General features: G+C 45.0%; 1 protein-coding gene across 2 annotated transcripts in view; it reads left to right on the forward strand.

Moving 5' to 3' along the window:
* Positions 1–14,630, forward strand: part of Fgf2 (fibroblast growth factor 2) — a 61,630-nt gene that overhangs the window by 1,457 nt on the left and 45,543 nt on the right. The window lies entirely within an intron of this gene.

The raw sequence follows: 14,630 nt of genomic DNA on the forward strand, positions 1-14,630 counted from the left end.
TAATGTCTCTAAGTATTGGAGGTGAGAGAGACCGCATGAGTGAGCTTGGTTAAAACATCTGCTTTAAAGTCTGCATTCATTTTTAAGGGTTCAGATGGGGTCCGACTTTTTTTTTTTCTTTTTGCATGCGAGAAGGTGTTCCGGGGGCCTGAGGTCTTCCATCCAGCAACTCTGTCTTTAAGATGCACAGGGAATTCTAGTCACTATGTAAGAAGCATAAAGACCAGAAGCCCCACGAACAAAAAAAGGTGCCTTGTGAATGTGACATACAGCTTGATATTTGCTGAGTATATTTAAAGCATAGTAGGAAATTTAACTGACATAAAATATAAAAACTGTACATATTAATGAAATAGAGTGATTTTTCAATACACCGTATGATGTTTAAGCGGGTTTGAAAATACCTATCTCATGGCTTACAATTTTAACAGCAAAACTTTACCTGGATGCTTTCCTCTCCTTTTAAAATGTAGCACGGTGTTTTCTATTGTTACTGCTGGTATCACTGCTGTGATCTCACAGCAAAATATCTTGTCGCTACTTCTTGTTTCCTGAGTCCAGAGCACTAAGAGATTATGTGTCTATTATTTGTTTCGGGCCTGCTGGAATTTAGAAAACCTTATCAACTGAAAACACGTTTGAAAGCTATCCTATGAGCCAGCACCATTTCTCTATTCTACTGGGGAGTAGAAGTTAAAAGATGTGTCTTTGTCTCTGAGCTTCATCTGCTGTTGTCTCAGCTGCTAGGGCAAGCTGATATGTGTCTCGAGTGCTTTTATTCTTTGCTGAAGCACACACTGTTTGAAGAGCTTGTTTCCCGACTAGGGGCAGACGAGGGGCAGAAAAGCATCTCCCAGTCTAGGTTTTGTTTGGAACTCTACCTGATGCTTTTGTCTTTGCGTGATGCGTTAGTTGCAGAATTATATCTTCTTTGAAGCCTTTTGCCTTATAATAAGCCAGAGCTGAGTGGGGGATAATTCTGAACTGCATAATATACTGCCACCCTGTAAAAACAGTGTGCATCTTCCCAAATATCATGTGGGTTTTAATTATTGTTGTTCTTCCTCTCCTCCTCTTCTTCCCCTTCCTCCTCCTCCTGTTCCTCCTTCTTTTTGATAGGACCTCCCTATGTAACCCAGGCTGGTTTCTTTTCTTTTTTTATTAGATATTTTCTTTATTTACATTTCAAATGTTATCCCCTTTTTAGGTCCCCCCTCTGAAAACTCCCTGTCCTATCCTCCTCCCCCTGTTTCTATGAGGGTGCTCTTCCACCCACCCAGTCCCACCTCATCACCCTAGTATTCCCCTATACTGGGGCATGGAACCTTCACAGGACTAAGGGCCTCTCTTCCCATTGATGTCCAATAAGGCCATCCTCTGCTACATATGTGACTGGAGCCATGGGTCCCTCCGTGTGTACTCGTTGGTTGGTGGTTTAGTCCCTGAGAGCTCTGGGGGTATTGGTTGGTTCATATTGTTGTTCCTCCTATGGGGCTGCAAACCCCTTCAGCTCCTTGGGTACTTTCTCTAGCTCCTCTTTTGGGGACCCTGTGCTCAGTCCAATGGTTGGCTGAGAGCATCAACCTCTGTATTTGTCAGGCACTGGCAGAGCCTCTCAGGAGACTGCTATATCAGGCTCCTGTCAGCAAGCACTTGTTGGCATCCACAATAGTGTCTGGGTTTGGTAACTGTATATGGGATGGATCCCCAGGTGGGGCAGTCTCTGCATGGTCTTTCCTTCAGTCTCTGCTCCACACTTTGTATCTTCTCCCATGGGTATTTTCTTTCCCCTTCTAAGAAGAACAGTTAGCATGTAGAGGAATGCAAATTGATCCATTCTTACCTCCTTGTATAAAGCTCAAGTCCAAGTGGATCAAGGACCTCCACATAAAACCAGAGACACTGAAACTAATAGAAAAGAAAGTGGGGAAGAGCCTCGAGCACATGGACACAGGGGAAAGTTTCCTGAACAGAACACCAATATCTTATACTCTAAGATCAAGAATTGACAAATGGAACCTCATAAAATTGCAAAGCTTCTGTAAGGCAAAGAACACTGTCAATAGGACAAAATGGCAACCAACAGATTGGGAAAAGATTTTTACCAACCAGGCTGGTTTCAAACTCAAGATTTTCCTGCTTTCTGAGTTGTGGGATTAGAGGTTATTTGTCACCATGCACAACTTAGTTTGTAATTTTACTTAAAATTTATTTTTCAGCTTTATTTTATTTTATGTGCATGAGTGTTTTGCCTGCTTGTCTGTCTGTGCAGCACCTGCATGCAGTGCCTGTGGGGGTCAGAAAAGGACACTGGATTTCCTGGAACTAGAATTAGGATTATTGGGAGCCATCATCGTGTGAGTGCTGAGATCTGAACCTCTTTGAGAGAAGCAAATGCTCTTAACTGCTGAGCCATCTCTCCACCCCACCCCACCCCCAATTCTGTAGTGTATAGCTGAGGGATTCTCAAGTGGAGTAATTTGACAACTGTTAGAGACATTTGTAGACATCATAACCTTAAAAGGGCACCTCCTGGTATTTAATAGGGTGTACTCCTGCTGTTTAATGACGGCTGTTCCTGTGTATTTAGTGGGGAACCCTCCTGTGTGCCCCCAACTAAATCATTCTAGAACTAAGAAACTTGCTAACTTTGTCATTAGCAAAGGCAGATGGTCACAGTCAGGAGTAGAATAACTCACCAAGATCCTTGCCAACAACTACGTTGTCCAAAGGATGTCTTCTTCCTGACCGAAGCACCAACCTAGATCACTTTTTTGGACATACCCTTATATACAGCATGCTTTCCCAGCGTGTGGGAAGTCCACTGATGGTCCAGCAGGCTGAAGGGCGGAGCAAGTGGCAGCATCACCTCAACCATACCCTTCCCCAAACAAACCGGGAAATAAGAGTGGTCTCAGTCCTCAAGGGGTCCACTTGACCCAGAACTATATCACCCATGATTTATTCCTTTCAGTTTAGATCTCTTCCAAGGTGCAGGGAGCTCTGAAAGTCGGATACAATCCGATGGTGCCGGTACAGGCTGGTGTTAATGTCAGCTTGGGAGAAGCTGGAGTCAGGACAGAGGGAGCCAATCTAAGAAAACACTTCCATAAGATCAGGCTGTGGGCCAGTGCTCCTCAGCATCCCTATCACTGCCACCCTTCAATACAGTTCCTCATGGTGTGGTGACCCAACCATAAATTATTTTCATTGCTACTTCATAATGTAGTTTTACTACTTTTATGAATCATAACATAAATGGGGTCAAGACCCACAGGTTGAGAACTGCAGTTTTAGGCAGACACATAGGGCATTTTCTTAATTAGTGATTGATGGGGGAAGACCCAACCCATTGTAGGTGGTACCATCCTGAGCTGGTGGTCCTGGGTTCTGTAAGAAAACAGTCTGAGCAAGCCATGAGGAGCAAGCCAGTTAGCAGCATCCTTCCATGGCTTCAGCATCAGCTCCTGCTTTCAGTCTCCAACCCAGTTTAAGTTTCTGCCTTGGCTCCCCACAATGGACTGTGGTCCAGGATCTGTAAGCCAAATATAAACCTTTCCTCCCCCAAGTTGCTTTGGTAATGGTATTTCATCATAGCAATAGTAACCCTAACTAAGACAGCGATTGAGTGAAATCCCAAGTGCCATGGAGTTCTGGGAAGCATGCTTTGAAGACTGTGGTCTACACAGTGGGTTCTGGGTAGCTGTGGAGTGCAGTTCAGATTCAGGAAAATGAGCTAGGTGAGGACATACACTTGGAGTGTCCTGGAAGGGAGGCCAGAGGTGACACCCAAACACAGGGGTTTCCAGGTTCTCAGTGTTGCCCGCCTCCTGGCTATTCCCCAAGTTCTTTTCACTCAGATGGGGCCTGTTTTCTGGACCCTTTTCACTTAAAGGCCTACAAGATCTTTATTTGACATGGGAGCTATGATAGAAGCAAGGTGCCACAAGAGATCACAGTCTGCTTCTCCAGCACATGTGCTGTGCACACACCTTCCCTCCGGCATCCTTGAGTTTGGTCTTGGCAAGCTTCCTCTGATGTCTTGGGAAATGTGCTCCCTTTATTGAGTGTCTGCTCTATAGCCTTAAGCAGGAGGGAGGTAGGGTGGGGAGGTGTTGGGGGGTGGTCACGTGAAATGTTCCAGGAGAAAGAACATTTTTACCCCAAGCAGCACGTATGGCATGTGGAGGAGTGCGAGATGTAGGCTGACTGTGGACATGCTAGCATTAAATCTATTCCAGATGTTCTTCGTTAGGGGAAATGAAGGTAATAAGAAATGCTGGACCTACCCTGGGCTTCTCCTGATTACTGATTGGTCACAATTCTCTGCTTCCAGGCATCGGATGGGGGGTTGGGGACCTGAGCTCGGCAGAGGTTGATGGTTAGCCCACACCCACAAGGAGTGGGGATGACAGCCAGGTCAGCCTGCCTCCTGCACTCTTTGCCACTCAACGCATTCCACATGGCGCCAAAAATAAAAACACGGGTTGTGAAACTCACAGATCTCATTTTGTAGAAGCTCGGAGAAGTAGCCAGTGGCCTGAGTTACCCTCCTGATTCACTCTCCTGACCCAGCTTCTTGCCCACTTAGCCGCCGACCTGCCAGGCCTTCCTTTACAGCCTCCTTGCCCTCTCCTGTTCTGTAGTTGTGGTACCCTCTGGATGCCTGTGGCTAGTCTTCCTCAGTTTCTGGACAGTGAGGGCCAGATGCTTCGAGGGCTCCATGAGCCCACTCTTGCTGTTTTGTGAGAATTCTGGGCAACATAGCCTTAGCTTTTCCATTGCCCCGTGTAAATGCAGCCATTCATTTAATGGTTCTAGATGCTCTGGCCCTCCCCTCCTCTGGTCATATCTGGCAAGTTGTTCCTGCCAATTTGCCTTAATAAGCATGGTATTTACGGTAATGCTGTTTGTGTGCAGTAAACAAATGAGGTCAGCCTCTCAGCTCATTAATCCTGGAAGTCATGTAATCTGTACTGCAATGAAAGGACAATTCATGAGTCACAGATATTACCACACCTTAGGAGTCTTTAAAGATGAGCTTCATGCCAAGTGACATCAGCCTGAAGGAGGCAAGATCCCCTCCTGATGTGCCCTGAGGGCTTTTGTTGGATTTACACAACATCCATTATGTAACCAGACTTTTGACACTATGACAATCTGAGAATTCTCTGATTTATGTCATGTGATATAAACAGACATCATTTAAAAGTTCAATTTGAGAAAAAAAATTCTGTAGATACAATTAACAAACTATGACCAAGCTTGCAAATGAACGTTCACAGTGATGCTGGCCATCTGTCCTCAGCGTGCTAGTGGGGGCCTGTAGGGTCTCTTGCACTGACAGTCGGATGGTGACTACACGTGTTGGGAGTCTTCTCATCTTTTCCCAAGTCCTGTCTTTGTTGGTCTTCCAACAGTCTTCCCAGGCCTCTTTGCCCTGAAGCGCACATCTGTAAGAAGGCTGGCCACGAAATGAGCACATCTGGGGCACACAGCTTAACTTCATTAGCATAGTCTGTCCAAACAAGTCTTTGTGTTGGGTTTTTGTTTGTTTACTTGTTGTTGTTGTTGTTGTTGTTGAGCTTTCTGGGTTTTAATGTCAAGAATCTAGTCTTGTCCTTTTGTCATTGCTAAACACCTAGGCCATGTGTGAGTGTGTGTGTGTATCTTATTTATGCAGAGAGCACAGGCCACTGTTGCTGCAGTATGCTTGTCAATGAGGATGTTCACACAAGATTTGCTTGTCATGGGCTGGAGAGATGGCTCAGCCATTAAAGGCTAGGCTCACAACCAAAAATATATGATTTGCTTGTCATATATGCTATGTAAATGTTATGGTGACCTCATGGAAACAAACAGACATCTCACCAAGTGGAGAACTGTTGGTTGGTCAGGCAGAAAATGTTGCAGGTTTCCACTGGGGAGTCAATCCTCCCTGGTGAGAAGGATTCGGGAGAAAGCCAAGCCACCATGAGGTCCTTCAGCTGTGGCAGGCCAGGAGGATGGCATTAATAGAGGTCCCAGAAGATCAGTAAGAGTATGGGAGAGGGGCTGGAGAGATGGCTCAGCGGTTAAGAGCACTGACTGTTCTTCCAAAGGTCCTGAGTTCAAATCCCAGCCAAAAAAAAAAAAGGTTGGCAAACCCAGGTCCTTTTCATGGAAGGAGTTACAGAGACAAAGTTTGGAGCTGAGACGAAAGGATGGACCATCTAGAGACTGCCATATCCAGGGATCCATTCCATAATCAGCTTCCAAACGCTGACACCATTGCATACAATAGCAAGATTTTGCTGAAAGGACCTAGATAGAGCTCTCTCTTGTGAGACTATGCCGGGGCCTAGCAAACACAGAAGTGGATGCTCACAGTCAGCTATTGGATGGATCACAGGGCTCCCAATGGAGGAGCTAGAGAAAGTACCCAAGGAGCTAAAGGGATCTGCAACCCTATAGGTGGAACAAAATTATGAACTAACCAGTACCCCTGAGCTCTTGACTCTAGCTGCATATGTACCAAAAGATGGCCTAGTCGGCCATCACTGGAAAGAGAGGCCCATTGGACTTGCAAACTTTATATGCCCCAGTACAGGGGAATGCCAGGGCCAAAAAGTGGGAGTGGGTGGGTAGGGGAGTGGGGGGGAGGGCATGGGGGACTTTCGGGATAGCATTGGAAATGTAAATGAGGAAAATACCTAATAAAAATATTTAAAAAAAAAGAGTATGGGAGAAGGGAGTAGTGCTGTCAGGTGAGCATGTGTGATAGGTAAGCCAGAGCCAGCCACACAGTGGCCAGTCTCAGAGTTCCCTGGCCCATAAGTATCAGCACAGAACCTTGAAATATGGTCTCAGAAGCACAGCAGTACAATCCTGGGAGCCATCTACAAAGTTCCATATTTTTTTTAATAACCCCAGTGGGTATTAGCTTTGGGCTACTAAGGCTCACAGTTTAAGGCTAGTTCATTAGCACATCAAAGTCTGTCTTGGGCTTGGCTCACATTGAAGCTGCTTATCCACTTACCCGTGGCCCGCTCCTATCTTGGAAACATTACATTATTTCATGTCACAAAAAATGGTGTTCAAGTTATTCAAGATGGCTTGTATCAAATTAGAAATAATTCTTATACTATGGAACTCTAGCCAAGCATCAGACAGATAATATTCACTGTGATTTGAGATGTTTGCTTCTTATACCCATCATTAGATCAGCATAACTATCTGCCTATCAAAGTTCTTTTTCATAATTGTGGCCAGGGGCCCTCTAAGTTGTGTTGTTGTGAGCTTCTGGAGCATAGGAGAGGTTGCGAGCAGGTTGTGAGTTCCCTTCTGAGCCACAGACTGTGGCTCTTAGAAGCCGGAGTGGACTGCCCTTAACCTCTGTCTGATTATTTTTAGTCTGAAGAAATGCAGAAACAGTGAGCCAGTATTCAGTGTTTAACTTCTGTCTCATCCTAGTAGACCTCTGAGTCGCTTCCTACTCAAGGTGACTTAGCCGGTGTAGCCTTGCTGCTTGCTCACTCAATCATAGCAACCTGGAATGTGTGTGTGTGTGTGCGCGCGCGCATGCCCGCACACGTGCGCTCATGCTCTTTTTCAAAGTGTTATTGATCTCAGTTGACCTCTATCTTGGATCATCCAGTAGAATTCCTCAGTAAAAGTTCCCAAGGTTTTCAGAGTATTTTGGAGATTAAGAAGATGAAGGAAAACAGGTCAAAAACAGGGTTACATTCCAGGTGCAATGGAAGCATTAAAAGAGTTACCTTTATTTAATTCATAGTTAATTATATTAATTTATAATACAAGTTTATGATTAAGAATTCAAATTACACCCACCCCCAAAAGGATGGTTTATTTGTCTTAAGAGAAATGTGTGCAAAGGAGTAATGATCAGACTGGGTTCTGTGAGTTTACTATTCAGGCCGTGTGAGAAGACGCTGGGACTCATGGGAGGATCCCGGACCTCTCTGTGAGATGAGTTAACTCAGTACACCCTGAGTGTTTGGGGATGGCGGAGCGTTCCCCACAGACATTTGCTCAGCTGAGGCTTGTAGGCTGCTGTATGTTCAGACACTTGCTCAGACTTCATTCAAGATAATTATATCTAGCAGTGTTGTATTTGGGAAATTTAGGGTACCTCAGAGGCTTTTTTCTTTTTAAGGGTAATCAATGAAAAGATGAGTTGCTTCTCAGTTAAAATGAACAGTACAGCTTAATTTGATCAGCAGTTCTGATTTCTTTAAGAGCATTTATCACTTTTGCTTTAGATTTGAAAAACTTACATACATGTGTGTCTGTCTTGTCACTGCATGGTGTGTGTGTGTGTGTGTGTGTGTGTGTGTGTGTGTGTGTGTGTGTGTGTGTTGTAACTGTGCATGCACACTGAGGCCAGAAGAGGAAGTCGGGTACCCAGGAGCTGGAATTACAGATGTGCTGGGCCTGACCTGTGGCCTCTGTAAAGGTAGCAAGAGCTCTTCATTTGAAGCACAAACTAGTCTGGAACCCTTGGTGATCGATCCCCCTGTCTCAACCCCAAGTGCTGGGATTACTGTTGTGAGCCACCATGGCCTGCAGCATTTAGGATTATTATTTAATAATGAGCTGTGGGATTCATTTTTCTCCAGTTCTGAGAGCTATTGATGCTTTCTCAGTGGTCCAAACCCCGAGACCCATTGTCTCCTTTGATTCCACCTGCTTTCCATTTTATAAAATCCTTTCAAGCTCGCTCTGGCCCCAGGATTCTGTGCCAACCACTGGGAAACCATCTTCCAGTGCAGTCATGTAGCCTTTCCCAGCTTGCCACCCTCCCATGACACGTGGCACTGTTGCCTGGCTTCTTGGAGTCCTTGGGTTTCAATCATCTACATTAAGAGAGTTCCTGTCCCCTGCCCAGCTGGTTTCCTGCATGCATCTTGTGTCTGGTCTTTTGCTTTGCTGTTCCCTGCCTCTCGGATTTGAATCTCTCTCTCTCTCTCTCTCTCTCTCTCTCTCTCTCTCTCTCTCTCTCTCTCTCTCTCTCTCTCCTTTCTGTGTAAGTTCTAGAATTTCTTGAGCAGGTCCCTTTTAGTCTCTTGCAATCCCCTGCCCCTGTATTTCCACTGTTCTAAGGACAGGCGCCCACCATGCCTCAGTATAGCAAGTCACTAGCTCAGGGTGGGTCCTTTTCCTACCAAGTTTCCATGTCTGTTAAGCTGCTTTTCTAGAGGCCAGAGACTGAGACCAGCTGCCTTTCCCTTTCCTCATTAAGTATGTGTGCACGTCTACACACTTGGTTCTGTCTCCCAGTCTTCAGGGTCTTGTTTGCCCTCCTCTTGGTTCCTTCTGCTGCTTTCCCGAATTATTAACTACACCTGTTGGTGTTCTCAAACGTGACTGTGTTCCATTTCTGTGGCTGTGTCAAAATACCCAACAGAAAGCAACTCAAGGAGAAAATTACACAATTACAGGTTAGCAGGGAGCTAAAGGCGGCAGGACCTTAAAGCGTAATCACATCGCATCCACAGTTGAGCACAGAGAGGTGAAGCCTACTGCTCAGCTCACTTTCCTGACAGTGCTACAGTCTGGGATCTAGACCTGAAGGATGGCGGCCCTCCATTTTTAGGTTCCATCCTCTCACATCAGTTAACATAACCAAGGTAATCCTCACAGACACGCCTACAGACCCATCTGACCTGGACAATCTGTCACGGAGACTCCCTTCTGTCAGTTTAACCTAATCATCCCCACGGCCAGCAGCATCTTCTGTCTCTGCCGATTGTCGAAATCCCCAAGACTGCCATACTCGATGCCTCGGTGCCTCCGACGTGGTCATCCTTTGTCTCCTCAATTTCCCTCTGGCACCCTCCTCCCATTCTTACTGTTCTTTGGGAAAACCCAACATAACCTACCTCAGCAGCTCCCTGTGACCCTTCTCTGTCTTCCCAAGGAGAGCTTGCAGAGTCCATAGTTTTTGACTCCTGCCCTACTGTAGAGGCAAACACTTTTATTTATCTGATGGTTTATGCATCTGTGTATTGAGCTGGATCTGTGACCACCTTGAAGTAAGGAGTCGGTCACAATTCCTTAATCCACCCTCACACGCAGTAGCCACTCAGAAATGTTTCATGTGTGTTAACCGTTCGCCGAGCAAGCTAGCCAGGGCTTTTTGCCTGCCTTCTGGCCTCCTGACCATGCCCCTTTCTTACTTCAGCCAGGCTGACCATTCTAGCTAGAACCCCTGTTTCCTCTCTCTCCCCGCCCAGCTCCTGTGGACCATCCACAACTCAGTCCGTTCTCGGAGTTGTCAGTACCGTCCCCAGTTGGATTGAGCCTAGAAGGGATTTTTAAAACACTGAAGTAGTCTAGACACTCTGGATTTCCTAAATAGCTCCACAGTTTCTCGTGTGTTGAGAGTCTGAGGTTGAGCAGCTTGCTCCTTTGAGGCTCCCTGTGCCTCAGTTTCTGAATTTGGGGTCTGTGTGAGGTGTAATGGGGGTTCAACCAACCAGCTTCCCTCCCTTTCTGTTCCCTCCCCCCACTCTTACCTTCTTTTTTCTAGCCTTCCCCCTTTCCATCTCATCTTTTTTTTTTTTTTTTACTTTGAGCTAGGTGAGCATTCTGCCACAAGACTGTGTCTAAGGACTGGGATGTTAGCAAGCACGATGGCATGTGAGGGATGTGCAGTGTGAGTTGCCGTGGTATAGCCCCACAGTTCTTCTGTGCAGGTACCTTTCTCACTAGCCCGAGCAAGCAATGCTCCCATGGAAGGCTTTCTCCCCAGCTTTCTCCCCAGCTCTGGAGGAGAGACTCACTGCTTCTATTTGATCTTGACGCTCAGCTCCAGAACCGCTTCCTGGCCTCTCACAGAGGAAGCCAGTAGAACTCTGTGCCCGTGCCAGAATGTTTCACCATCATCTCACTGAGGAACGCAGACTGGGGTTGGGGGAAGCAGTGCATGCTTGACTCGGGCACCTTAATGACTAAGCCGCTCTTGCTCCAAGTGTCAAACCACAGATCACTTCATAAAGGAGGGCTGAGGACTGTCTGGCACCCTTGTTGATGTCCGTTTTGGCTGTGAGGAAATGGTGCAGATAGCTTCACTCAGATTTACAAGCCAGTATTCATCATAACAATCCGCAAAACTCTTAGAAGGACCGAGGTTGTGTGACAGAGTGAGTCAGGCTCTTTGTAATGGGATGTCTGCAGGGGAGGGTGGAGGAGAGAGGGCTGAATAACCATCCCTGAATAACTGTCTCCTCTGCCTCCTCTCTAAATTGAATCATTTTATAAACAGGAAACAATTCATAGGTTTTGTAATGGTCATTATACAAACAGGAACCGGAAGTGCATGAAACAGTGGAACGGTACCTCTATTTAAAGGTTCCTTTTCAAGGGACAGTGATGGGGTATGTGAAGACAAATTGCACACTTATTAAGATTGCTGGAAAACAAAAATTACTTTGGGGGACATACTACCTGATGAGCAGACTTTGTATTGAATTAGAAATAAAATTTTCTACTATATATATTATGTATTTCATATAGTATCTTTTGGGGGGTGTTTTTTTTTTTTTGAGACAAGGTATCTCTTCCTGTCATGGGATTCACTCTGTAGACCAGGGCTGGCCTTGAATTCAGAGATCTGCCTGCCTCTGCCTCCCAAATGCTGGGATTAAAGGTGTGCACTACCATCATCAGGAATATATAGTATCTTTAAAACAATACCTGGTATGTATGTGTCTTCTTTCTTCCTTTTTTATTTTTCTATTGTATTTTAATGAAGGTTTAAATTTTTCTTATAGCTACTTTTAATCTTAGTCTCATCTAAAGGTGACGTGTGCATGTTTGTGTGTGCATAGGCTGCACATGGGTGTTGCATGGCATGAACGTATGGATGTTGGGGAAAGTATTATTTACTAACTGGCTGGTGGAGACGTAAGAGGAAAGGCTTTGGTTTTGGTTGTTCTGATCTGGGATTGTATGTTCTTGCATTTTACATGGTTGGTATTTTTCTGTTGTTTCCCAGCTTAACAGAAATAGATAGATAGATTTATTTATTTATTTATTTATTTATTTATTTATTTATTTATTTATTTATTTTGTTTTTTTCGAGACAGGGTTTCTCTGTGTAGCCCTGACTGTCCTGGAACTCACTTTGTAGACCAGGCTGGCCTCGAACTCAGAAATCCGCCTGCCTCTGCCTCCCGAGTGCTGGGATTAAAGGCATGCGCCACCACGCCTGGCAGAAATAGATATTTTAAGATCCTTTATCTAAGTCACGTTTAACCTTTCCTCTTTATGTAAGGAGTCTTAACCTTATTTCTTATTCATTTTATATCAGTTATTCAAAACCCAGAATCACAGAACTGGAATATAATTCAAGAGTGATTTGAAAGGCAGTCTTGCCTGTGGTTGTGTTTGCTAATATGTGAAGAAATGAGCTGCAGAAGTTGCTGGAATTAAAAGCAGCTGCAGAGATACCCTCAGCTGTCAAGGGGCAGGAAAGTGAGGCCCGTATTGATTTCTGAAGGGTTGATACAAACGCCATGATGAATTCATGGATCTGTCCGACCTCATTCAGATAATGGGATTCTTACACTGAGAGGCAGATTTCCTCCGCCCTACAGGGAGGAGAGCTAGGTGGTCAGCGTTCACCGCTGTATCCAAGGACCATACATTTACTCAGTATTGAACTAATGAATGAATGAATGAATGAATGAATGAATGAATGACAATTTTGAGGGCGTGTTTTTTTCCTCTTTAGAAACAGAATTGTTTAAATCTCAAATACAAGCTTATGGATCAAGGATCATTCCTCATTTTACAGATAAGAAAAGATTTTTCACTTGAGGCATTTCAAGCCATGGTCTCTGTCTATGAGAACAAGCAGTGAATTCTGCATTCTAGAATCGTCCTGTTTAGAAGACAGGCCCACAGTAGAGTTCCACGTGACAGAAATGTGAACAAAAACTAGTTTTGTGGCAGTGAGATCCAATTTCTGATTTTGCTTGACGTACTGAACAATGCATCCACGTTAAGAGCATGGAAATTAAGAACCAAGGCTCAGGGGCTGGCAGAGGAAAGCTGCTATCCTCAAGGTCCAAGTGGCCATACAATGAAGAGAACATGACATGAGTCATGAAAACATCTTCCAGAAGCAAAGATAGTTTGTTTTCTCTGATGAAGAGAAGTTTGTTCGTTTTTCTCCCAAGTTATCTGAGTTTGTAGGGGTGGGTACCTGGGAATACATCCTAGGTCTTTGAAGTTACAACATTTCTCTTTGGATGGGGGCTATGTTATGCATAAAGCTAAAGGAAGCCATCTGCCCCTCCCCCAGTTTGTTTCTTGCTTAGGCCAAGGCTTTATTTCTGTTTTTATTTTGACATTTATTTGTTTGTTTATTTATGATTTCCCTATGTAGCCTTGGCTGTCATGGAACTCACTTTGTAGACCTGGAACTCACAGAGATCTGCCTGTCTCTGCCTGCCTCTGTCTGCCTCTGCCTACCTCTGCCTGCCTCTGCCTACCGAGTACAGGAATTAAAGGTGTGCACTACCATTACCTGGCTTATTTTGACTTCTAGATCATGGTGTTCCTGCTGTTCCTACTGTTAAATCTGGTATAATATGCTCATGGTTTTTGCTCCTCTGCCTTTTAGTCCATGGACAAAATTTCTGTCTCTAGGCTGATCTCTTATTTTGTAAATATGTTTATTAATGATCTAATGTCATGTAATACATTGGAAGCACATATTCACTATAAATGATATAAAGGATAAAATGTCGATACTGATTTATCTTTATTATTGTTATACCAGGGATTGAACACCAGGCCCTGTGCATGCATGGGTGGGGTTGCCTATTTGTCACTGTGACAAAATGCCTGATATGCAGCCACCTGAGGGAGGAAGCCACCTGAAGGCTGTCTCTCTGGGGAAGTACAGCCCACCATAGCGAGGAAGCCTTGTGAAGCGAGTGGCTTGTGGCTTGGGCAACAAGAAAGTGAAGCCATATAAAGTTTGGAAGACCAATGGGCCTCTCTTTCCACTGATGGCCGAGTAGGCCATCTTCTGATACATATGCAGCTAGAGACACGAGCTCCTGGGGGTACTGGTTAGTTCATATTGTTTTTCCACCTATAGGGTTGCAGATCCCTTTAGCTCCTTGGGTACTTTCTCTAGCTCCTCCATTAAGGGCCCTGTGATCCATCCAATAGCTGACTGTGAGCATCCACTTCTGTGTTTGCTAGGCCCCGGCATAGCCTCACAAGAGACAGCTATATCTGGGTCCTTTCAGCAAAATCTTGCTAGTGTATGCAATGGTGTCAGCGTTTGGAGGCTGACGCCAGGGCCAAGAAGTGGGAGTGGGTGGGTAGGGGAGTGGCGGGGGAGGGTATGGGGGACTTTTGGGATAGCACTTGAAATGTAAATGAAGAAAATTATCTAATAAAAATTGTTTTTAAAAAAAGAAAGTGAAGCCATTTGCTTACTTGGAGGTTGACTGGGAAACCATGGTTAGGTCTAAATCATTGCTATGACCCATAAGGTACCCTCCCCCTTCCACACAGCAACCCACATTTTCTAAAGATGCTTTATCTCCTAAGGCTGCATCACCTCCCACAATAGTGTCACCAGCTGGAGACTAAATATCCAAACACAT

Source organism: Mus musculus, chromosome 3, assembly GCF_000001635.26.
Source record: "Mus musculus strain C57BL/6J chromosome 3, GRCm38.p6 C57BL/6J".
Classification (NCBI taxonomy): domain Eukaryota; kingdom Metazoa; phylum Chordata; class Mammalia; order Rodentia; family Muridae; genus Mus; species Mus musculus.